At 41.3% G+C, this 23,918-nt stretch overlaps 1 protein-coding gene and 1 pseudogene across 1 annotated transcript in view; one reads left to right on the top strand and one right to left on the bottom strand.

Moving 5' to 3' along the window:
* AUTS2 (autism susceptibility candidate 2) overlaps positions 1-23,918 on the bottom strand; it is a 1,255,025-nt gene that overhangs the window by 1,132,649 nt on the left and 98,458 nt on the right. The gene's annotated exons all lie outside the window — the stretch shown is intronic.
* On the top strand, positions 19,752-20,383 carry LOC102844497 (annotated as a pseudogene).

A 23,918-nucleotide genomic window follows, 5' to 3' on the forward strand; every position in this document is an offset into this window, starting at 1 on the left:
AATACAGTGATAATCCCTATATATTTAAATACTCAATGCCTTGTCAGCTGTCTGACAGCACAGTGAGTGATGTGTCATGCAATCAGTCATACTACCTAGGTTCCTCTCCCACCTCCACCACTTTCTAGAAAAACTTCTGGTCGTACTCTGCCTCATTTTAAAAATGGAACACTCCTGACCCTCTTCCTCATAATAATGGTCTCAAACATAGCAACAAATGTAGGGACAGTGTAGGATAGCAGGCATTGCTTTCTGGGTCACTATGAAGTCAGTTCAAAGACTAAAGTGTGCCTGATTCAAGCCATGGTCTTTTCAATCACTTGCTACACACAGTAGCACTGCTACAAGTAGGACAATAAATAAGGATGCTAGAAGAACTTACGCCTTTGAGCTGTGGTATTGGAGAAGAGCCCCAAACACCCCATGGGCTGCAGAAGAACAAACAGGTAAGTCTTGGAGAAAAGTGTAGCCAGAGTGCTCGCTGAAGGCAAGGATGGTGAAAAGCTTTGTCTCTCATACCTGGGCATGTTGCTAGGGGAATCCTCACTATTTGAAAAATATACACCATATCAAGTGTTGGCAACAAGCTGGAGGAACCAGAACTGGTGAAGGGGACACAAAACCAAACACTTGGGTTTGCCAGCTGCTGCTGAGTGGATTTTGATTCACTGCAAACTCATAGACACAAAGGGCTCCCTGGGGTTTTCTAAGCTGTGGCCCGAAGTAGTAGACTTCTAGGCCTGTCTTCACAGGCACTTCTGGGCATTTAAACCATTTATTCCAACCATGAACTCCTTTTGTGATTTATTTCATCACCACTGACAGAAACTCAGTGTCTACTAAGCAATGATTTCCCCTTTCTCCTCTCAACTGTGGTAATCACTCAGTCTCTATATATCTATCTCAAATAGGTAAAATCCTACAGTATTTATAATTTTTGACTGTTTATATCACTCAGGCATGTTTTACATTTCATGCATGTCATAGCATGCACCACGACGTCCCTTCTCAGTGGCCGATACTACTTAGTAGAATGTACGTCTTTCTGTTCACTCATTCATTTGGTGGCGATTAGTGCTGTCTGCTAGAATTTCTGATTTAAATTCATTTGCATCTTAGATTAGGATTGTTATGTACCGTTCAGTCGGAATCAACCCATATAACCTATGGTAGGTTTTCAGAGGCAGTTAATCGCCCAGGAGGAGACTGTCCATCCTTCTCCTGTGAAGCAGCTGATAGACAGGGTGCCTTCAGGAGTGCAGCAAAGCTCCTTGCCACTAGGCTACCAAAGCTCTTTTTTTTTTTTTAAATTAGGATTATGGAACAATAAACTAGTATTTATTTCTAAAAATCCAATCTCGTTTGTCAACTCTCATTTCATACGCATTATTTTCATTATGTTATATTTTTAAATATAAAACATCACACACAATACATACCACAAATTACATGCAAATGTACACTCTGGGAATAATTATTTGCTCAGAACCAATAATCATTTATTTTAAGACTGCAGCAAAGATTGGTTTTATCTTGTTCTATGCACAGGGAAAAATGTAGAACTCAGAATAAAAAGTCAAGCTAATAATTTGGTTATATTCACCCCAACACTTTAACAAGGTTAGAAATAAATTAGGAGAAACTTGTTACAAAGCAAGCACAGGAAGTACCTGTATAAATGTTTTCCGACACACACAGATCTTCAACACAGAAAATAATCCAGAGAATTACAAATAAACTATTTTCCCCAAGAAAAAACGGGCCAAATAATTCTAATCTCTCTGCCCAATACATAAAATAATTTCAATCTAAGAAACTATGGAAAGAAGATAATTTAAAATAAGACTGAATCCTTCCACACATCAGCCTCTCTTCACATACCAGTATCTTCCCAATCACTGACTCACTGTTACCATGGCCTCAATCACAATCTCATCCTGGCATTAAGACACAAATAGTCCCAAAAGCTCAATAAACCACTGCCATTAAGTTGACTCTAACTCAAAGCTATTCTCCATTAGATTTCCAAAGCTCTGAATCTAAACAGGAGCTAAATTCCTCATCTTTCTTCCACAAAGCAGCTGGTAGAATCAAATTCTCAAAGGAGTTTCATCTTATGGTGACCCTCCACTAGTTTCCAAAGCTGTACACCTTTATGGGAAGAAACCATTCACCTTTGTCCTACGAAGCGGCTGGTTGATTTGAACTCTTGACCTTTCAGTTAATAGCTCAAAACATAACATGCTATGCCACCAAGGCTCCTTAAAGGAGAAAAGAAGAAATAAAAAGACATGCAGCGTGCAAAGCAAACCACTAAGAACTGTGTACGCCATCAAGATTAGCACTGCCAAATTCTCCCCATATGCCAGTTACGATAAAGCTCACTGTCAGATGGCAGACACACAGCCTACCAACTTCCATATACTCTAAGGTTTAAAATTAGACATAACCATATAGTGTACCCGCTACATTCCTCCCAAATCACCTTCCATCAATCAGACAAGGAATTTTGGTTAGAACAAAGAAGGTGTGAATTTGATTAAATTTGGTGAAAGTAAAGCTACCTTCAATAATTGGTGAGATCTTCTGTAAGATCTTGTGCTGTTAACTGAAAGGTCACTGGTTTGGAAACATCAGCTACTCTGCGGCAAAAAGCTAGGCAGTCTCCTCCCATGAAGATTTTCAGCCTCAGAAACTCAACAGCAGTGACATCTCTTAAAAAGAACTTCTCCATTAAGAAACTCTTCTCTGTCAAGTTTGAGCTTGAATCTTGTAACATAATCAGGAATTGTTGCTGTTAAGTGCTGTCAAGTCAAATACAACTCATAGTAAACCTATGATCCTATGAGAGGAAAGACTTCAACCTTGTCCTATCCTGTGCCATCCTCCTCATCTCTAACACACACTTGAGTCCACAGTTGCCATCATTGTGTCAGTCCATATTATTGGAGGTCTTCCTCTCTTTTGTTGACTTTTCCAAGCATGATGTCCCTTTCAAAGGAACAGCCTCTTCTAGCAACACGTCTAAAGGAAGAGATATATTTTTCATCATCTTTACCTCCAAGAAAAACTCTGGATGCACTTTTCCCAAAGCACCATCTGTTTGTTCTTTTGGCAATCTATAGGATTCAGTACTCTTCTCCAACACCACAACTCAAAGTCATCAATTCTTATGTCAGCCTTATATATTGCTCAGTTCGCAAAAGCATAAAGTGACTGAAAATGCCATTGCCCAGGTTAAGTGCACCTTAAGTCTTCAAACTGATAGCAAGGGTGTTGATTATTGACCCAAACAAGACTAAATCACCAACTTCAATTCTTTCTCCATCTATCATGTTGTTGCCTACTGGCCCAGAGGTGAACACCTTTGTTTTCTTGATGTTGAGATGTAATGTACATTGACAGCTATAGTCTTTTGATCTGCAGGAAGCATTTCAAGTCCTTCTCAGTGTCAGCAAGCATGGCTGTGTCATCTCCATAACGCAGGCTATTTAGTCTTCCTCTGATTCTGATACCACATTTCTCTTCACGGTGTCCGGCTTTACAAATTATTTGCTCAAAAGCCAGGAACTGGTATCCTCTAATTCCCACTTTTATATAAAACCATTTGCTGCTCTGACTTATGGAGCCATAATAAACACTACCTTGACCCATTAGCCGGACACCCTACACCAGTCATTCCCTTTTCAGAACCTCACTGTGGAAACCAGCCTAATCAAAGCCACCACCATCAAGTCAATCTCCACAGAACAGAATTGGCCCACAGAGTTTCCAAGGTTGGAAATCTTTATAGAAGCAGAGGGCCACCTCTTCCTCCTCTGGAGCAGGTGCTGAGTTCAAATGGCCAACCATACAGTTAACTGAGCACTTTAGTCATTGTACCACCAATGCTTGTCTGAAAGTCAGCCTACAGGATCCCAAAACGCCAAGCCAAAAACCTCAATCTCGGCTTCTCTAATTGCCAAATACATTTTATAACTAAAACGTACAACCAGTAACAAGCTTAATTATAACAGTGGGCATTTTAATTGCTTTCAGAAAACTAGCCAACAACCTGTGGTAAACAGCTTCAAAAGGATGCAGTCTCATGAGCTAATTAAGATCTAAACCCTGACAAACTGGAGCTCTCACGGTGATATTCAGTTGCAAGCTGCACACAAGTAAGGTATGTAAGAGGAATCATTTAGAAATTACTTACGGGAATTAAGGGACTTGTCTAATTCTATTTTGCTTTGGATTTTGACAACAGGGAGCTAGAAAATTATCTTTACCCGATTTGGAGGGCTGGCTTTCACCAAGAGACACTCCTTTTAACTTGAAAAGTCATTTACTATATTTAAATAATTTCAGACAGATTACTATAAACCTGGGTTAGTTTTATTTCATTAACTTTGGAAGGTTCTGGGATGCTTTTAATTTTTTAGAAAATCTTAAACAAAAACCAAAAAAGGAGTGAGGGTATTTTGTATGATATGTAAGGAAATTGGTAGTATCTGATCAATGAAAAATGCTAAAAAAAGGAGTATGAGAGTTTCTTTCAAACTCCCCCACACTCTCACTTTCACCAAGTTTAGAGTCCTGGTTTATTTCATTTATCTAAAGGACAAAATCTTCATGGTGAAAAGATCTGACTGAAAAGAGGACGTCTCTTTTGCTCTTTTCCTTCTGAGTCAAAGCACTGCTTACAACAAACTCAGGAAGTAAAAGCACCTCATTGTACACACTGCTGGACACCAGCTTTCCACCACTCAGCGGAGTGACTGCAGAAAACGGCTAATTTTTTAATGATCATGAATGACTCGTTCATCATCTTTGAGAAAAGCACTGTCTTGGCTGAAAATGTTCTCACCCTATCAGAACAGATCTTACTCAACAACAAGAGTGAGAAGTTAGAGTGACAACCATTATGAAAGTTCTGGTTGCATCTGAGCACTCTTCAACTCAACTCATCACACTGGCATCAACTCTGCCTCCACTGGGCAGTGAATGATCTGAACACAGCTCTCTAGTCAAGTGTCTTCACAACTATGTCAATCCCTAGGTTCCTGGGGGGCCCAAATGCTCAATATGCTTTGTTGCTAACTCAAGTTAGAAAGCTCAAAATAAAGGCCTAATGATTTACTGCCGGGGGTGGGGGTGGGGTGGGGTATCAGCCTCCTGAAAAACCTTTGGTTTCCCATGAGACACAAGAAGTCACCATGAGTCAGAAGTGAGTCAACAGAAACTGGCTTTTTTTAAGTTTCATCCGAAGCAGCCTCATGAACTACTTGTTGCCATTATGTGCCTGAACCATCAAGTCTAAACTGATTGATTCACAGCTGCCCCTCCCATGGGTTTTCAGAGGTTGTACATCATGTGAGAGGAGAATGATCCTCCACCGTTCTCCTGTGGAATTGCTGGTAGATTTGAACTGCTTGCCTCTGTGCAGGCAGCACAATTCTTTACCCAGTAGGCCACCAAAGATCCTAGAGAAGGAGGAAAGATAGTTTCCATCTGGGTTTGCAGAAGTTAATGCCTCCAAAGAGGAAGAGAAGTTTTCTAAATATTTCCTTTCGATCCTTAAGTTACTTTCTCCAAAGTCGTCTAGACCTGACCATTAACCAACCTTGTGCAATCTGAGAAGGTGGCTCACGACAGGTTCCAAGTCTTTAGCAAGGAAGCAGGTTCTCAGGACACAAGCACTCAGCATGAGGGGACAAGCACATTAGCTGAGTGATAAGTGATGCATGAGCTACTCTTAGTGGCTCTACTGTACAAAAACTAAACACAAACACCCCCTCACAGCATGGTAAAAAAATGTCTATGTCTCCGGAGCGGCCAATGGTCTACAAACACACCATCCTTAGCATGCCTGATAAAATCTAGAGCAGGATCTGAATGAAATTTAGTGTGCCAGAGACTCTAAATGACAAATGCAGAGAAATTAGCAATTGCTTTCACATGTCCTTCATTTCAGGACAGCTGTAGACAATATACAATTATATGGACAAGTACAAGGATGTACTCTCAAAGATTCCGTGTGATTCAAGATACATATTAACCACACTGAAACAGGATTTCAATGTACTGAATAAAAAGTTGTGTTACAGGGTCCAGATTTCAGTGTCTCTGTCCCTGAGATGGGCGTTATCATATTCTCCCACCAACTGGCTGACCTTGCTTGATTAATCTCAAGAAGTCTGTCAGTTTCGTCGCACATCTATCCCCAGCAGCCAGAATGGTGCATGTCATCCAGATGTCTGTTGAGAAAATGGACACTTACAGTGTCCAAGCGTGCCCAACATCATGTCAAGTGTTTTTACATCTTTAACTTTCAGGAACACTCACAAAAATGTAGGAGAGGAAACTAACAATTAAGGCGTTCAAATGTTCCAAGGTCATACAATATCTTCTGTCTTTAGAGCCGATCAAATGGTTAGTACAGCCAGAATATTTGCTATAGATTCTAATCCAGTCATTAATAACCCAAAATATAAACCAAATCCACTCCCGTTAAGTAAATCCTGATTCACAATGACCCCACAGAACAAAGTAGAATGGCCTCAAGAGTTTTCAAGGCTGTAAATCTTTACAGAAGCAGATTGCCAAATCTTTCTCCTGTCTAGAGCCTGCAGGATTCAAACCACTGACTTTTTAGTTCATACTTTAAGGACTGTGCCATCAAGGCTACTTCTTTATAAAACACCTACTTGGAATTCTACACGGAGGTACTCTACAAACAAGAACTGTGTATAATTGTTATGGCTTGCAAAGCAGTCAAAGAAAGCAAGCTTGTGACACCACTGCCAAACCCAGGGCTAATTACAGCTCTCACCAATAGGGTCAAGATGGAGATGCATAAGAAAGCACAGAGATGAGGTCTAAAAATGAACCCACGGACGGAGATAACCTGTACGGCTCTCTGCTGATATTTCACGAGGAAATGCAATACTCCTGCTTTAAGAGTTACTTTGACCAAAAGAAATCGCTTTAAATGGGGCAACAATATCAAGTCTAGGAGCAAGTCAAGTGCTCCCAATCAAGAAAAAGACAAAGGAAATGAAGACACTGCAGGGAGAAATGTCTCCAAGGCGCAGAGGCTCCAGCCCTGAGCTCCGGGGCTTTTTATGTTGGTTTCCTGGGAACATACCATCCTTTGTGTGATGCTTAGAACAGTGGCTTCAACATCCTCTTTCCTCGCAATGTGCACGCTATCATGTAACTGAATGAGGTGAAGTGTGATCTCACTGCACAACACAAGAAGCTGTGAGCCCTGTTTTAAAGGACAGCAGCTTGAGTCAGCTGCACACCTGCAATTATTTAATGTCTAGTTAAGCCTGTCTCCATTTAATAAATGACTTGATAATTACAAAGAGAATGGGTAGAAAAGGCTTTAGGATACAATGGAAAATGAGGGAAAAGGGTGGGAATTCCCAAAAAGAAGGGAGGGAAAGGGCCTCACTAAAGGTGTGAGAGAGAACAAAGTATCTCAAGCAAGAAAATGCGGTAATTCAAGCTGGAAAACACTTCACAAACATCTAGGAGTTGTGAGGCACCGTGTCAGGAAGGATGGAGGGTCCCCTCAAGTGCTCACCAGGTCCCTGAGCTAGTCCTAGGAGGAAGGGCAGAAAGACAAGGATGGAACTCTCCCTTTCCCAGCCTGGTTAAGAGGCTGCAGGATGATCTATTTCCCTCTTCACTCAGTAACAGAATAGATACTTCCCAGCCCCCCCGACACACAGCCTACTTTCATCTGTCCAGGAAACCAGAACAGAAAGTGCTAGGACAACACAAATCTATAGGCAATGTCAAAATCTCATTTTCACCAACAGCTTCAGCCACTCCCCCTCCCCTCACAGCTATTTCCAGAACTGCACCTAAGAAAATTTATTTTTCTTCTATCTTTACTTCTCCTGACTGCCCTCTGGTGAAATAAAATTGCCAGAAGGGAGAAAACAAAAGAAAAAGGTAGACAGGAGAGAGAGAGAGAAAGGAGGCATGAGGTGGAGGAATTTGTGTCATTCACAGGTCAATCAATTCTTCAAGTAGAAACAATTTCCCATAAATAGATGCATTTTTAATTCTTCAACTGAATTTCTACATGGAGCCCAAGGTGAAGCCAACAAGTTGGTGTCTAATCCTTGCTTGCCGGATCATCCTTGGCTATAATCTGATATTGCTAGATATGACATTCTTTCTATGTAGTAATTCAGTAATCTTGAACGTGACCAAGAAACATTCTCTCCAAATCACAAAAAGGCCTAATCATGCAAACTGACCAGCCATCCGTGCACTGAGGCTACTGTATTTATTGTTTTGTTGTTCTGTGCCATGGAGTCAGAACCATTCCAGATTCAGTAAAACGCATAGGAGGAGACCTCCCATCTCTCTTTCATGGAGCAGCTGGTGGATTTGAACCATGTATCATTGAGTTGGCACCTCGATTCTTTATCACTAAGGTACCAGGGCTACCTAGAAAATATATTGTTATTATTGTGTACTGTCAACCCATAGCTGACTCTGTAGTGGGTTTTCAGAGGCAATAATAGCACAAGAGGAAATTGCAATTAAGCAGCTAGTGGATTTGATCTGCCTGCCTTTGGGATTGCAAGACAACTTCTTACCATTAGGCCACCAGACTTCCCTACTATTTTAGTTACCTATTATTTGTAGGGGAAATAAAGAAAGAAGATAAAAACCCAATTTGTACTACCAGTCACCATACAGCATTAGTACGATTACTAATTATTAGATACTAAATACTAGATAATGGGCAGGAAGCACATTAGGAGTATGCAACACCTTTAGATTGATGGGGAAAGGGAGGAGGACATTCTGGGCATAAAAGGACATACAAGGAAAGGGGTACAGAGACATAAAAGCAGAATCCAAAATCGACAAATCAAAGTATCTCCAAGTGAATCCTGCTCTCACATTTACAAAGGGTTTGACTGTGAGCTAATGGCAAACCTGTTGCTATGTTTAATAATCTAAACAGCAGGCCTTGGTAGGCATAATTCTAGGTGTCACAACCACACTCGTTAGATTCTGTACTAGGAATGGCAGAAAGTTCACTGTGGCGGGGCTGCAGGAGAGCATAAGCCTGGAAATAAGGCTGGAAAAGTATTTTGCAGCTCAACTACATAGTCTGATGCTGCATACTCACCACCAAAATCAAATCAATGTCAAAGTCAACTTATCCTGACCCCATGTGTATAGACTTCTGATTTTTTTCTATGGCATTTTCAAAGAAAAAAATTAGGAAACAAATGTCCAGGTCTTTCTTCTGAGGCACTTCTGGACAAGTTCAAACCATCAACCTTTTGGTTACTGCATCACCAAGAGATTTCTTAAAGCAATCCTAAAGGTACTGAAATAGCAATGTCTTCAGTGGGCAACAGGAAGCCTCAAAGGTTGATTAGGGCCCTGCTGCAACATACAAAGATCAGGGTTTCAGAAAAACTTCTGTGTTGGTAAAGCAAACAGTTTGGGGAGAGGTGATAAAGCTATGATGATGGATCACCCAGGAAGTTACTCCAAGTGGATGAGCCATCAATAATAGAGTAGCAGAGGAGACAGAAAGAGGCAAGACCCGTTTCAGAAGTCAAACAGCCAGGATGCAATAAACTCCTCAAGATGAAACTAGACTCAAAGAAAAAAGCGACAAAAGGATTTAATAAGCAGGCCAGGTTACTATTTTCACACTCTGGTAATACTGCCCTATTTAACACACTAATTTATATTCTAACATATTGACATATATCCATTTTAAAACAAACAAACAAAGCCAGCACAACATGACGAAAACGTCTGGCAGTCCTGAACAGTGAACAATCTCTTTGAAGAGTCACACAACTGAAGAGAGCCTTTAATTTCAGCATCTCATATTTCTGATATTTATTAAAACTGATAGTTCCCCTTCTCTGGGAATTGTTTTCCTGTGTAAATATACTATATTAATACTCTTACTTACAACCTGACCAAACTAGCAGATGGGAGTCAACAGCTTACTCTGACTCTTCAGTCTGCCATTTCTCTACCTCACCTACGTCTAATGATAAGCTCTAAATCTAGGCAAAAAGGCAGACCATTGAAGGCCAGTACAACATTTACATTTCTCCTAGGCTGAGGCATGAGATTTGGTGACAAATCATTTTTTTTTCTTTTGCACAGTGGTGGACACAGAGGCTTCTGAGAAGAGGTGGTACAAGGATGAAGGGGGATCAAAGAAGAGATGCAGGGGATCTCCTCCCTGAGTCACCTTCATAACCCCAGATGTTTATAAACCAACTATCAGTTAACAGAGTGACCTAGTCAAGTGATGAGGGGAAAGTGTACCAGCTTCCCACAGGTTTCTGGCCACATGCCGGCTATAACCACATGCCAGGCTTACCAAGCAACAGCAAACCATGCTCACAAGAACCAGAAGCCCTGCTCCAACTCCTTTGCACACCATCCACCCCTGAACACACTTACACTAGCATGCCCACAAATACAGGCACTCGGAAATGCCCTTACCACCATCAGCTCTTTCTAACAGCAATTTGTAAATCATTCTTCCTTCTCATCCAGGCTTTACAGAGAAGTACAACCCACAGCATTTAATCTCATCCTGTTCTTAAACAAAAGGAACAGGGATGAAGTCCATGAAATCTGCATTTCGAACAAGATCCCAGGTGATGCTGATGTTGCTAGTCCAGGTTCCACACTAGCTCAGCCTATGATAATCCAAGCAGAAACAACCTCTTGCAATCCTAAAAGGCAAAATGTGGGGGGCCCTGCCTGAAGCCTCAGAAGTTTGCAGGCAGCCAGGCCCCTTCAGGTAAGAGAACTGGATTTCAAGTGACTGCCTACATATGCATGAAGGGTACATCTCTCAGCAATGTTTCTCACTGGTATTTTTAAAAATCATTCATTCTTCTTCTTCTCTTTGTCTTTTTTTGGTTCTCTGACCTGGCAAGATTAGAATCATATCATAATAGTGAAGTTCAGTCCTTTGATTTGTGTTCCCCAGACAAACTGCCTGCTTCTCCAGTTACAGGCCATTCCGTTTCTCAATCTACCTACTTTTTCATAATGATTCCATCCTCACAGCAATTAACAATCACTAATCCATACTGAGAAGACCAACGAAAGGGACCCCACAAAGGGACCTCTCTGTGGTCTCCACAGAGCATCCTGCCAGAGCTTAGGCCCCTCCTACATCATTCACATCACTGTCTTCATTAATCAAATGAAGAGGTAATCTCAAGTTTCCCTTTGGTTCTGATACCCTAGAAGTGTATAAATTAATCCCACAAATTGTTGCTGTTGTTATGTGCCGTCGAGCTGCTTGCGACTCATAGCGACCCTATGTACAACAGCCCTAAACTCTGCTCTGTCTTGTGCCAATCGCACTGCCTCTGACACACCCATCCCGATTACCCCAGTCACTGAATCAATCCACCTCCTAGAGGGTCTTCCCCTCCTGCACCTGCCCTCCACCCTCCCAAGTATGATGTCCTTCTCCAAGGACCAGTCTCTCCTTACAACATGACCAAAGCATGTCAGATGAAACCTCAGAATCCTTGCCTCCAAGGAGCAGCCTGGCTTAACCCTCTCCAGGATTAATCTGTTTGTTTTCTTAGCAGTCCATGGTACAGGAATAATAACAACCATTCTAGGTTTCTTCTTCCTGCTGGCACTCTTTTTACAGCAACGACCATACCTGCAGATGAAGAGTCAGAAGACATCAAGTCCACCTGAACAGTCAAGGAGCTAAACGACTTTGGCCAAATCAGAAAATCTATTTTACTTTCCACAACCCCTAGTTGTAAACTGGGGACAATAATGTCTCAAAGTTATTTTACAATACAATATTTAATTGCAGCAAAATGTATGCCAAACTAAACAAATAAATGTTGATTGTCATTATTGTCCAAAATTCTCCCCTTAATCACCATTTCGCCTTGTAACACTGAGTGAGAACCTCATCAAGATGCGGGTCTTGGCCACTCACCAGAGCAGAACCCCGTCCTATTGCTTTTATTTCCTCTCACAGGATACTGAGGAACGGCAATGGTAGCAGTCAGCCTTGTATATCGATGAATCTGCGCTCAGGCTCCAATCAGACTGCAAGCATAGTGAAGGAGAAGGGCAGCCTTGCAAAATCTCTCCCATCATCTTGCTTGGAACCTCACACTTGCTATGGATTCAAAGACTGGTCTCCCAGCATTTCACCTTACAGGTTAAATTCCTCACTAGGTAAGGGCTATAGAGTATTTAAACAAAAAGTCTCAGGTAAGACACTTCTTTTTGTTTGTTGGTTTTATCCCACAGACGGTAAAATCACAGCCCTATGCTTCTTTTAAGTCAGTATTTAGTAAGGACTTGGGCTATTCCAAGGAGCCCGGTGTGGTGGTGGTGGATAAGCTCAGGGAGTCCCACCACCCATTTACTCCACAGATGAAAGAGGAGGCAGAGCCACACTAGCTGGAAGGATATGAAGACAAAACTATGCACACGAGCTTTTTAAGTAAATCAGTATAAAATAAAAATAAAACTTAAAAAGCCATAAAGCTAAAAAAAAGGGGGGAAGGCACTGAAACCAGTAATTTTTTTGTTTTAATTAAAAAATAAAATACAAAGAGATTTAGAGCCTTGGAAATCCTATGGGACACTTCTACTCTGTCTTACAGGATTACTGTAAGTTAAAATCAACTCAGTGGTACTGGCTTTCGTTTTGGTTTATGATGTCCCGGCTGGACTAAGCAATGGTAGCTATGCATCATTACACGTGATCCTACTAACTACTCAATAAAGACAATACTACAATACTCCAACTTTATAAATGGGAGGCGTACAACACAAAGGAACTAAGTCAGCTGCCCACAACAATGCAGCCAAAAGGAATCTGAGTCCAAGGGATCATGTTCTGAACTTCAGGCTAGGGAGAACCTTAATAGACCAAAGCACCATGGAATATCTACTTCTAAGAAGACAAGTCTACTTTCTTATTTTACTAGAAAAACCAATTAACAGGACAAAATGTCATCTTGACGATCTCAAAAAAGTGACATTCGCTCAATGTGCATGTGAGAGAGAGAGGGGACACCACCAAATATTTAATGTGTGCAAAACTTGGCATATGAAAGATTTAGCTGCTTGCAAACCACATTTATTATTGGAAGTAAATCTCAAGAAATACAAACTCGAGGCAAGGTTCTCACTTCAATAACCTTGCTGGTTAATAATTAATACTATGAAAGAAGAAGAATGGAGGTTACTCTGAATCGCATGCCCCACAGAGAAGCTCATCAGAGGGCCAGCAGAAACCCAGGTTTGTCATTCCAAAAGGAAAAGTCCCCAAAGACTGCCTAGAAGAACGGCTTGATAGGCTTCCTTCTCTGGGATGTCGCTCCTGTATCAAGCCCCAGAATTCCAGGATTCTCCGTTAAGCCATCTAGTAGAACTAGCAGAACTAGTAAAGGCATTGGTGGAAGAGAAATCCAAGCAATTTTCACAACTTTCCGTACCTTTAAAATTAATCCAAAATAGAAGGTTTATTTTAAAATTAGGAAAAACAACAATCCCATTTTTAAACTTAAAATGGCAAAAGGTATAAAAAACAGTCTGCAGCAAAAGAAACACTAAATCTTGAACACAGTCAACAGTGCTCAACTTATTTATAATAAGAAGTACAAACTGAAATCACTTTGAGATATTAACTTCCTTTTATCAGGCTGACAAAAGTCCAAAGTTTGACAGCACATCCTATTGGTGAGACAGAGGGGAAATGCCCACTTTTAAAAAGGCAAAGTGTAAACTGATACATTATCAACAGATTTGGCAATAAGCATGAAAATATACACATCTTTTGACCAATACCCCACCTGTGTGAATCTATTCTACAGATGCATGCACAATCATGAATGAAATACCTTATGATCAAAACTAGTCACTATAGCACCACTTGTAACAGGAAAAGACCAAAAAGAACCCAAGTATCAGACTAGCTAAATAAATACAGTGCAACGATACAATGGGGTAGCAAGCATCTATTAGAAAAACTGACTTAAGTTCTCTCTATACTAACTATAATTATATACAAAAAATAAAAGATACAGACCTGTGTTTATAGTATGTTAAAAAGTATGTAACAAAAAGAGTGAATTCTCTGAGATAATACATACAAATGCCTTTCAAGATATAGATAAAATAGTTATGGAAGGATGGGGAATAGGGGTTTCCACAAAGTATTTCTCTAGTTGTGCTACAGTTTTGATTGTTAAAATTATGTAAATGCATTATCTACTCCAAAACAAACAACAACAACAACAAAGTTGTCAGCCAAAACTTCCATCCATTCCACCAGTGACAAGATCAATCTTTACTTTTACCTCCATCTGACTACATTATTCACAGATTATCAGTGGCCAATCTCCAAATTTAGTCTGTATTGCTTCTGGTGAAGTATCCTATCTGATTTGACCTTAAGAGGTACACAGCTGACACAGTGCACGGACAGGTGTGCTGCTAACCTACAGGAGGCTCCCCCTCCCAGTTCGAATCCACCAGTGGTTCCATGGAAGATGGACAATCTCCTCCTATGTCCTTTGTATAAGTGTCAAAAACTGGATGGAGGCTCATTTATGAGTCAGTTCCAATTGGACAATGAGTTCAAACCAATTTAATGTTGACCAGAAGCAAAAACTAAACAAAACATGTAAATAGGAAATACAAACAAAAAAATGTCTAACACAATCAAAATCGTTTAGACGCTGAATAATCTGCTTCTTGTCACATCATCTGTAACACCCTGTTCCTGTCCTAGTCATACCTATCTAGACCAAGTCTGCAGCACAGACAATGACATTTAAGCAGTTTTACCAACTGAATGTTCCGAATTTATGTGGCAGCTGAGCTGAGCCGAGCCTAGCAGTATGAATTAAAATCTTCAAACAATCTCTCACTACAAAGATCCTCTGGCTTTCTGTAGGTGACAACCTGACACGGTGGCAGATGCTGAGCAGATGTGACTCGGCACACACCCTAGCCCCGCAGACTCACAGACACAGTCCCTGTGCTAGCCAGACACTGCACCCCAGACCATCACAGGGGTCCAACCGAAAGCTTTAAACTCAATGCTCTTCTTCCCCTGCAGGAGAGCAAGCAGAAAGAAGGAGTGGTTAATATCCGTGATCTAACAGAAACAAATCCCCATTCTAATCAGGTAAATTCTTTCTATAATCACCCTCTGGGAGACGAGTCATCGAAAGCCAGCTCTCCTAAGTGCTATCTAGGAAAAATTATTTGCTTTTCTTCTAGATCAATAAGCAGCAAATAAGGTCAGAGACTACAGACAAATAATCAATAAAATGGGGAAAGCCTTGTGACCTGTCACTGACTTTCCGTCACATTCTTTGCTCCTATCTACAGAAGGCTTCTAGGGGAAGGAGGAGGGGCCACCATGTCACTCATTTCTCACTCTGGGGGGCGCACGCACGCACTCACTCTACATTCCACGGTGGTTAAAGTTACTGTTGTGTTGTTGTATACCACGGAGTCGGAAACGACCCACAGCTGACCCTCTGGAAGATTGTCAGAGGCAATTAATCGCATGGAAGGAGATTTTCCATCCTTTTCCCACAGAGAAGTTGATAACCTCGAACTGTGTGCCTATGGGATTGCAGCACGGCTTCTTGCCACTAGGCTGGCTATCAGAGCTTCTATAGGACTCATTAGCAATGAACTGAGATATTCCTTAATGACGCTAAATAGGACCATGGATACAGACGATCCCCCAAGAAGAAAAACTTGTCCTAGACAGTTCACTTCAGTTCCCCACAGATTTGCATTATCCAAAGTCTCTGCTAGGTAGAGAAACAAGGGCATTGGAAGTTACACCCTGCTCCCCCTCTCGTAACTCCTTGCTTCTGTCTTAGCATCTTAATCAGCAAGATCCGCTATCAGGCTCCCCTTTACACTGCTTTACTATCACAAAGTGTCTGATCGACTCCAAGAGGTGAAGAAAGAGCTGCAAGCTGATCCTGCTACAGAAAGTTCCCCTGGTACCTCATGAATTTTTGAAGCCATCTCATAAATCAGTTCAACCAAGATCACTTAACTTGGTCTTGTTACAAATCCTGCTGTCACAGTGGACAGTGTCTGCAATTGTAATTTGAAAGTGTAAAAGGAAAGGGGCAGGAGGAAGGATGCGTCCACACAGACCGGGTGGAGAGCTGACAAGGTCAATTCCGAAAGATCCAAGGAAGCTGTTTAGAATGCCCTAGAAGTCAGAAAGGAAACGAAGCTGGAGAGTGGGGGTGGGGAAATAAAACTAGAGTAAAAACGGGTTTAACAGAGCCTGAGTATTAACTGATGTCTTGCTGCAGGCTATCCCTGGCTCTTCCTCTCACACCTCCCAGCATGCTGACAAGGCCCACCCCGACATCTCTCTAAAGTCTTTCCCCTTCTTGACTGCTGCTTTCTTCTCTTAATCTTTTTAAACCAGCGAGTTTTAAACTAGTCCTACAGCAGGACCATTTAACTGAGTCTCAATGCCCTAAACTCAGTGCTTAGCACTAGAAATTACTGTTAAATGCTTTGCTTACAAAGGAGTAACACTTCTGAAAAAGAAAAGGAATTTATGCAATTCTTCCCTAAAAAACTATATGGTGCCTGGTTTTCAGAATGTGGCCCATAGACTACCTGCATTTGCAGCATCAGAACCCCTTAAAGGCACACAGTTTCCTGGGCTACACCCAATTAGAACCTCTGCAGAAAAAGCCTAGCAAGGTGACTCGAACACACGGGAAAGCTGCAAACCAACTAACTGTACAAGAGCTTCTTCAACTACCCTTAGCTATCAGACAGCTGAATAAAGTAGGTAAATTCTGTAGGTGTTTGGAATAGGGTCACAGGCTACACAATGGCATATAACACGACCCCCACCCACCACCACCCCATGGACCAGCTATTTTTATAGTGTTTAATTAATTGCATCCTTTATGCTGCTTCTGTGGTTTTTATTCATTTCCCTCTACTCACAACATACACATATATATTTTACCCATGAAAATACAAAAGCTAAGCCCATGACTGACTTGCCTGCAGAGGGGGGGGAGAAATCTTTTTTACAGAATGGCCAGAACACATTTGAAAATTAATGTTATACAAAGTGACAAGAGGGTCAGGTTCTTAGGGCAGACTGGAGGTCAGTCCACATTCATCTCCAGTGGAAACAACTAAAAGACTCCCAGTAAATCCCTCCCCCTCCCCCCCGAGCATGGTTACAGTGGCCTTCTTGACAGACCCAGGTTATCAGCTGGTATTTCTACACAGCACAGCCAGGCAGGAAAGTGAGAATGTTCAGACTGCTTAAAGAGGAAGGAACCATGTTCCACACATATCAGTGACAGACAAGTCACCATGCACGTAATTACCCCATTGTTTCTACAACCCTGCATAGGGTCTGTGCTGGTGGGGAGCAGCCCAGCTCAGATGCCTTTGACAAGGCATGACTTAAGAAAGGTAACTGTCATTAAGAATACTCACCTGGGCTCTTAGCTCTTTGGTCTTTACCCGAAGAGGGTCTCTAGGTGGTGAGCTGGCTGAATGAAAAGGCTGGAGATTTACATCGACCAAGAGGAACCACAGAAGAAAGGCTTGATGCTCAACTCTTGAAACCTCGGCGACCAGAAACAGAGGCCACAGCTCTGCTCTGTCTGACACACATGGAGCTTCTGGCACTAAGATTGGACTCAATGATGACTGGTTTTGCGTTTTCATTTTTTTAAACCAAAGAATGGGCAACCTAACCAAAAAGGGAAGATCAGAGGCCCTCCTGAATCTCCACAAATGCCCAATTACACAGCCCCTCAGCTTCAAGAAGGGTTAGCCTCCCAAACTCAAGGTCGAACCTAAACTTCTGCAGCTGAAGAAAGGGCACAGAGACATATACTCTCATCTTTATCTGAAAAATGCATGTGCTTCACTGACTTGTTCAGACATTCATAGGGCAACAATTTTTAAACATTGGTTTTTGTTTGGTAAATCTTTATCACCGTTCACAGGCAAATGCCATAAGAGTCTCTTCCAATTTCTAGATGCCCCAAAATCTCTAGAATCATCTCTTAAAACACAGACTGCTGGCAGAGAAACCTCATTTTCAAATTACAATTTTTTTAATATATTTCCATACTCAATTTCAAGAAATTAAAAATAATAGTAATTTTGGTCAAAACATGTTCTTTTCGAGTTCCCCAACAGTCCCGTGTTGGATGGAACAGACCCGGCGACTTCCCCCCTTCCAGCCTCCGACTACCCTCCAATTTCATCTCCAGGCATAACCACCTCAACCATCTCTTATTTTCGGGACCAGCTAACACCTTTTTTTTTTTTGTTAGTCCCTAAACCTTGACCAACTATGTAAGCTCTCAGATCTGTCAAAATTATTCCGCTGAAACAGAAGCTGGTATCAACCGTCTGGTCAACCTGCACCTGCGGGCCTCTTACACTTACCTCTCTCTGTGTTTTTATTTTGACCGCGATGATGTGGCCTTGGAAGGCGAGGGACACTTCTTCTGCGAGTTGGCGAAGAAGTGTGAGGTGCCGAGCAGCTCTTGAAGCTGCAAACCCAGCTCGGCGGGCGAGTTCTCTTCCAAGATATCCAAAAGCCATCCCAGGATGAGTGGGGTAAAACCCTGGAAGCCATGCAAGCAGCGCTGGCCTTGGAGAAGCACCTAAACCAGGTCCTTCTGGATCTGCACGCAGTGGGTTCTGCCCACACTGACCCCCATCTCTGTGACTTTCTGGAGAACCACTTCCTGGAAGAGGAAGTGAAATTGCTAAAGAAGATGGGTGACCACCTGACCAATATTAGAAGACTGGGTGGCCCCCAGGCTGGGCTGGGCGAGTACCTCTTTGAGTGTCTCACCCCCAAGCATGACTAGGGGTCTGCGGGGACTTGCAGAGGGGAACCTCTGTGTCCCCCTGCCATCAGCAGCAAGCTTCTCTATCCCACCCTGATGTAAAGAATCTTACCCACCCAGAAGCCCAAGCCTTAGATCAAATGAAATAATAAAGCATTTTGCAACAAAAAACAAAAAAATTGTTCTTTTCATAGCAGTATTTGTAAAAATTTGTATTTCAAATGTTTTATTCAGGAAAAGATACTCAACATCATTGGCTAATTAAAAACCAATAGAGTCTATTCTAAGTCATAATGACCCTATACTCAAAAACACTCCAATTCATTGCCATGAAGTCTGAAGACTCAGATCGGACCCTCTGGAATGCTATTACAAACCAGACAGGGAGGAAATGGTCATTGTTCTTCCATGGAAAAGCTGGTATATGTGAAACACCAAAAGGGCATGGCCTTTTAGCAGTTCAACTCTAAGCCACCAGAGCTCCCAGTGATACTACACCATTGTTGTTGCAGTTATGTACCATCGAGTTGGAATGGACTCATACCTGACCCTCCAGGAGGTTTTCAGAATCTGTAAATCTCACGTTGAGGAGACAAGCCATCTTCCTCCCCTAGAGCAGCCGATGATTTGGAGATGTGCATCTCTGGCTAGCAGCTCAACTCCTTACAACAGGACAGATTAAAACTGCCCCACAGCATTTCCAAGCCTGTGAATCTTTACAGAAGCAGACTCTCATTTTCCTTCCACAGAACAGCTGGTGGATGTTCAAAACACAGAACGTGGTTGGTGATTTTCTCTCACAGCGCGAACCAAACGCTCCTGTGGTTCATGGGATGGATACAGTCACCGACTGTAAAATGAAATCCCAATACGAAGTAGAAATGTGAAGGACTCCAAGAGAATATCCAAGAGGCTAGTCTTTTCCCAAGAAGAACTCTGAAGATGATTCAGCCTTCAGCAGCCAGATGTCTTGTTGGGAGAGAATGTGAACTGATCAAAGGCATATACAAAAGAAAACACGGGACTGGTCAATTAGCATCTAAGATTTCCAACTGTGGAGCTGTTAATGCCCCAGAATATAATGAAAATAAAAATCCTGGAGAAGTCAACCAGGAAGCATTTGATCTTATGGTTAAAGAAAACACATCGTCTCAGTATTGGAAAGAAGCAGTAGAAAAATAAAGAAAAGGCCCTCTATGAAACACTTAAGGAAAATGAAAAACTTCATAAAGTAATTGAAGAAAAGAACAGTGAAACTTCCCACTTGAAGAAAGAGAATAAAGAATTGGCAGAAGTCACATGGCATATACAGTATATGGCTGAGCTGACTGAGACTGAAGTATGGACCTCTGGGTAACTCTGAGTCATTGAGCTGTCAGGAATCTGAATCTCAAGAGGAAACTGGTGGGAATTCTGAAGTGGACGACTCAGATACTGGCAGATATGCTGAAAAAATTGTATCTTCCTCTATACATGCAAAACCATGTATATGAAATTTGTTAACATTTGATTCTTGACAAATACACTGCCAAAGTTTACCTGCATTATAGTTCTTTGCTGTTGCTGTTGTATGCCGTCACTGTCGAGCTGCCTGTGACTCACAGCGAGCTTATGTACAACAGCCCTAAACCCTGCCCTATTCTGTGCCAATCTTATTGTCTCTGACACACCTATCCCCATTTCCCCAGTAACTGAATAAGTGCATCTCGTCGAGAGGCTTCCTCTCCTGGGCTGTCCCTCCACCCTCCCAAGCATGATGTCCCTCCTTGCAACATGTCCAAAGTATGTCAGACGAAGCCCCAGAATCCTTGCCTCCAAGGAGCAGCCTGGTTTAACCCTCTCCAGGACAAAACTGTTCATTCTCTCAGTAGTCCATGGTATAGTCAATACTCTTCTACAACACCACAGCTCAAAGGCATCCATTTTCCTTCTTTCACCCCTAATATTTGTTCAGCTCACTAATGCATAGCAGGTGATTGCAAAGACCATGGCCTGTATCAGATGTACCTTAGTCTCCAGAACTGATATCATTGTTCTTCAGTACTTTGGCAAGGTCTTTGACAGCAGACTTTCCAAGTGTAATACATCTTTTAATTTCCTACCTGGTGGTGCCAAGAGTGTTGATTGTGGAGCCAACCAAACTAAAGCTGTTTACAATCTCAATCTCCTCACCATCTATCACAATGCTTCAACTGGGGGTAGCAGAGTAAATAATTATAGAATGCAAACTCTGGAATCAGACTGACTTGTCTGAATCCATAGACCGTTGCTGTATTAAAACACCAGTATTAACTATTTTTCACCTTATTTTTATGTAAATAGTATTCTCAAAAGTATCTGGCATAATTTAAGGTTATGATAAACTATAATCTCTTAGCGAGAAAAAAGCCAATACAGAACTTTTTACTAGTGGTCCAACACCTGTGCCATCACGGCTCCTTAAACTAATAAAATCCAAATCTAAAGCTATCAAGTCAGTTTTTACTCACAGCAATCCACTCTCATGTTCACGAGAGGAGGCTATCATTCTCCTTCAAGGAGCAAGAGGATTCAAACCGTTGGCTTCTGGGTTACACACTACACCACCAGGGCTCCTTATGGGGGAATAATGCAGAATAAGATATCACCTCATGGCAATGATCAAAAACCCAGAAGACAACAAGTGTTGGTGAGGTTGTGCACTATGGGAATATAAGCAGAAGCTTATGGGAATATAAAATGGTGCAAATGCTGTGAAAATACAGTTGCAGCTCATCAACATGAAATGGCTTTATGACCCAGAAATTCTAATCCTAAATATACATCCAGAAAACACAAAGATAGGAATACAAACAAAACATGCCCACCAACATTCATCATCATACTTTCCACAACAGTAAAAAAAAAAAAGGAAACATTCCCCCAAAATATCCATAAACAGAAGGATGTGTAAACACAATGTAGATATAAATAATGGAATATTACACAGCTATAAAAAGAAATGAAGTTCTGATACACATTACAACATAGATGAACCTTCAAAGTATTCAGCAAAGTGAAGTAAATTAGCTACAAAAGGATAAGCACTCACTTGGTTGAAAGAATGAACCAGAAACCAGATTATTAGTTATCACCAAGAACAGGAGAAGGAAAAGGGAGAGCTTGCCCTGAGTGAGCAAAACTGAGTTCTTGTTAATTGTGGTGAAACATTCTGAAAAAGAATAATGATAATGGCAAAACATACAAAATGTAATCAATGTTATTAAATTGTAAATTAGGAAGCTGTTGTGTTGAGAAATGTTTTGGTGTATACATTACTACTGCCATGAGAAAAAGAGCAAAAGACGTTTCCGCCAAATGAAAACTATTTAAAGCAGATGTTTAAAGTATGATAAGTTATAAAAGTGACACCATGACTATTGTCTCTACTAGTTTCAAAAGAGTGGATTATCTAACCAGTTTCTGTATTTAAAAGATATATCACTGGATAAATTACATCTGTGAATGAATGGAATCCTTGGAGAAGTCTGGCATCAGTGAAAATGAGGCCAGGTGCTGACTATGGAACAGACCATCAGCTAAAATGCAAGTTCAAATTAAAGCTAAAAAAGGTTAAATCATATCTAGAGGAATCAAAATTTGATTTTGAGTCTGTTGTTGTTGGTGGGTGCTATCGAGTCATAACTCACAGTGACCCTATGAGCCAAAGATCTGAAACCAGTTCTGTCCTGTGCCATTCTCACCCTTCCTAACACACAAAAGACCACTGCAGCAGTCACCGTGTCAATCCACCTGGTTGAGGATCTTCCTCTCCTTCACTGACCCTCTATCCTTCCCAATATCTTGTCCCTCTCCAAGGAATAGCACTTCCTAGCAAAATGTCCAATGTATGTGAGGTGAAGCCTCATCATTTTTGCCTCCAAAGAGCACTTCAGCTGCACCCTCTCCAAGACATCTATGTTCGTACTCTTGGTCGTCCATCAGATGTTCAGTCCTCTTCTCCAACACCACAACTCAAAGACATCAATGCTTCTTCTATCATCCTTATTCACTGTCCAGCTCTCGGATGCATAGCTAGTAAATGGAAAGACTATGGCTTGAATCAGACACACCTTAGTTCTCAAACTGACATCACTACTTAGTAATTTGGAAAGGTCCCTAACTACAGATAGATTTTCCCAGTGCAATGCATCTCCTTATCTGATGACTTTATTTTTGCAGACTATTTGACCATACCAAGTGTGTTAATTGTGGATCCAAGCAAAATGAAACTTAACAGTCTCAATCTCCTCTCCATTCAACATAACACTGCCTATTGGTCCGATGGTAAGAATCTTTGTTTTCTTCATATTAAGACGCAATCCCTACTGAAGGCTGCATATCTTGATCCCTCCTGAATTTAAAAACCAACTCAGGAACAGGTTTGAGACTTTGAACACTAATTGAACAAGATAAGCTGTGAAAAGATATCAATAATATCATTCATGAAGAATGCAAAAAGTCATTACAAAGAAGGAAGAAGACCAAAATAGATGTCAGAAGAGACTCTAAATATTGCATTAGAGCACTGAGAAGCTAAAGGAAGGGAAGAAATCAAGAAGTCAAGAAGTCAAGGAGCTGAATATTAGATTTCAAAGGATAGCTTGGAAAGACAAGACAAAGTATTATAATGAAATATGCAAGGAGCTAGAGTCAGAAAATCCAAAGGACTGAACTCGTTAGAATTACTTAAGCTGAAGGAACTGAAGAACATATTCAAGCCATGAGTTACAATGCTTATGGATGTTATGAGCACAATACTGAATGATTCAGGAAGCACTGAAAGAAGATGGAAGGAGTATATAGAGTCACTGTACCAAAAAGAAGTGGCTGACACACATTAGAATTTCAAGAAACAACATATGATCAAGAAACAATGGTGATGGAGGAGGAAAGACTCTGAAGGACTTGGCAAAAAATTAAGCCCCAGAAATCGATGGAATACCAACTGACATATTTCAATAAAGAGATGCTGCCCTAGATGTGCTCACCAAGTTGTGCCAACATATC

The sequence above is a fragment of the Elephantulus edwardii genome, unplaced genomic scaffold, assembly GCF_000299155.1.
Source record: "Elephantulus edwardii isolate Elephantulus edwardi_28Jun2011 unplaced genomic scaffold, EleEdw1.0 scaffold00080, whole genome shotgun sequence".
In the NCBI taxonomy this organism is placed as follows: Eukaryota; Metazoa; Chordata; class Mammalia; order Macroscelidea; family Macroscelididae; genus Elephantulus; species Elephantulus edwardii.